The sequence below is a fragment of the Cupressus sempervirens genome, chromosome 5 (genome assembly GCF_028749045.1).
Source record: "Cupressus sempervirens isolate cs-2001-9-10 chromosome 5, ASM2874904v1, whole genome shotgun sequence".
Lineage (NCBI taxonomy): Eukaryota > Viridiplantae > Streptophyta > Pinopsida > Cupressales > Cupressaceae > Cupressus > Cupressus sempervirens.
In genome coordinates, this window is record NC_143122.1 from 972053404 (window position 1) to 972056754 (window position 3351).

The window sequence follows — 3351 nt, forward strand, 5'->3', positions numbered from 1 at the left end:
CATAAAAGATTCCCCATAGCCCTTTCCATAAAACAAAGTAAAACTTTCATCTATCACACTGTCCGCTACATTGTCCTAGGTGACACACTTTTTCAAAAACACTTCAACAGAACCCTCCTTCAATGTCTTGATTCAAATGAAGCCAGAATGACATTAGCAGAGGTTCACTAAGGAATTTTTAGGGCCCATTCCAATGGACTTAAATTAGTAAAAAGGCTCATCAACATCGGTTATTATTGGCCTACTATGGAAGTTGATGCCTATTATTTTGTGAACTAATGTGTTCCTTGTCAGCAAAATGGAGATTTGATACATGCTCCCACCCAAGACCTCCAACCTACCATCACATGATGGCCCTTTTCCTACTGGGGTTTCAATCTCAATAGTCAATATATCCAAATCCTACAAATGGCCAAAAGTATATTATTGCCACCATTGAGTACTTCACAAAGTGGGTCAAGGCTATCCCTTTAACCTACACTACCAGAAAATAGGTTTTGAAGTTCATCTTGAACTACATCATAATCTATCATTTTTGCATCCCATAAGACATCATGACTGATAATGGGACTCCTTTCAAAAATTAGGTTGCCAAATTGTGTAGGAAATTTAGAATCAGCCAACATTTCTCCACCAAATACTTCCCCCAAGGCAATGGTTAGGTTGAAGCCACTAATAAAACCATTTTGAAAATCCTCAAGGAAATTGTTGACATTGTTGGCCATTACTAGAACCTCCAAATTGCTCACTCCCTTTGGGCCTATAACACCTCGATCCATACTCCCATAGGAGCCAGTCCATTTTCCCTTGTTTATGGCTTTGAGGTTGTATTGCCAATTAAAATTGAGCTCCCTTCCCTTAGAATCTCTCTCAAGAATTTGGTGTCCAAAGAAGAATATCGAGTTGCTCACTTGAAAGAGATGCAACTCCTCAATGAGAGATGACTTACTACCTTAAACCACCTACACATGTGTCAACATCACCTTCAATTCCAATTTCACAAGAAGGTCAAACATCAAGAATTTGAGGTTGGTGACCTAGTGTTGTATCATAACATGAGAAATCTCTAGAACTATGAAAATAAATAAAAATTTGAAGCCAATTGGGTTGGTCCATTTATCATCAAAACAAAGTATGGTTTTGGGGCATATTAGATTGTAACTTTAGAGGGAGATCCACTCTCTAAGCTAGTAAATATTCAACACCTCAAGTGGTTTTATGATTGAGTTCCATAGTTCCTGTATAGTATTGTTAAGTTCCACAAAAATCCTTAAAATCAAAAAATTAGAAAATCCAAAAAGCATTTACAAAAAGTTCTTGAAGAAAAGACTAAAAAAATTGAAAAACATTCCTGAAAAAATTGTTGTGGTGAAAACCTATCTTAAGTGTCATGTGTAAAAATAAGATCCATTATCTATAAGACTCATCCCTCTTCACCATGTTTTCCTATATTTGTGTAGAATTCCTATCTGGCTCATGCTTTTCATGCATCCAATAAAAGACGTCTTATTTGTGAAGCCTCCATCCACTTTCATTTTTCTCAAGACCTCTAGTCCATGAGGAACTTTCCCATCAAGTGTTCACCCTACTCCCATTATCTTGAGCCTTTTCTCACAATAGTGACTATGACAAAACCTAAAAAAATTTGCCACTAATACTAAATTATTTAAGAAACTTGTTCTTTTCATAGCTATTGCCAACAAACCCTTAATAAATTTCTAAGACTAATCCCCTCAAACATTTTCCATCAAAAGCTTCCCTCACTGATTGTGCTATAAAATGGTTCTTGATTTTAATTAAATTCAACATTATTTATATAGATCACAAGGCCGTAAAGGGACAAACCATTGCCAACTAAATTGCAGAGGCTACTCTTCAAGGAGACCATCCTATTATAGTAGATTTTCAAGTTGACACAATTATGATTGTTACCCCTAGTATGTAGTGGAAGCTCTATTTCAATGGAAGGTATCTTGTTTGTTACACCGCAAGGAGACCTTATCCCCAGGTCTTACAAAATTTCATTCGCTTGCATAAAAAACATAGTTGAATATGAAGGACAAGTAATAGGGCTATGTTAAGCTATCCGATGGAATATCAAGAGTCTTCTTATCTTACGGGATCCAAATTGGTTATTAGATAAGTTATAGATGAATATCAAACAAAGGATGAAAATTTGTTATCGTATCACCAGATAATAGAAGATCTTAAACAACATTTCACTAAGATAGTCTTCCAAAAGATACTAAGGACAAATAACAAAGTAGCAGATGCCATGGCTACCATAGCCTCCATGATCATCATGCCCACACTACAAAATTTGGGGTGAAATTGTGATGACAATTTATGACAATGGTGTAATTTGTGGTAATTTTAATGTTTTCATTTTACAATTGTCCCTGACATCATCGCAATACCGACATCTGCATCATTATTGTGATGCCCATGTGAGTATAAAAAATAATAAATAAACATGACATAAATCATTTACCATTTATTTTGAGTGTGGTAGAGAGCTGCACATGAAATAGGGTGGAGAGCTCTGAATGAGGGTGCAGAGCTCTAAGCATTGCCATGCCCTTATCATTGGTGCACTTTATTACTATGATCTTTGCATTTCATTCCCACGCGCTTGCTTTATGATTTTATTACTGTGTATCTCTGCATTTTGTTGCCATACCCCTTGCTCTATGATTTGGTTTTCGTACCCTTATGATCTTTGCAATTCATTATCATGCCCTTGCTCTAGAATTTTATTGTCATGCCCTTGCTCTATGATTTTGATGCAATGCTATGCCCTTGTGAGTTTCGTGCCCTTTCTCTATGATTTTGTTGCCACATCGTGCCCTTGCTCTACAATTTCATTGCCTTTCCCTAGCTTTGTAATTTTCTTCAAGGGAGCTATGTAAATGTTAGTTTCTTTTCCTTCTAAAGAGGTATCTCTTTTTATTTCTTTCTAATCACGTATATTTAGAGATCTTTTTAAAGCTACTTATTACATCTTAGTACAACAAAAAAATTCATCTAGTTGCATACATATTCTAGAATCTAAATAATAAAACAATAAAACTCACTCAACCCATGCTAAGTGACTGACCTTAATATCCTCCACAAAAATATTGTAGACAGGGAAAAATGGGCAGAGTTCGCAAGAAATTTTACAAAAACATACCATACAAGATTATTTTAGAAAGAAACTAGCCATAACCTAGTTAAACATGTCTAGTTTCTGATTAGCTGGGTTAATTAAAAATTCATGTAGAATTTTTATTAGATTAGGTCAACACCCTCACTTATAGACCTTTCAACAACATTTTCTTGCTTCTGAGCTAACAATTCTTTAGGTGCATT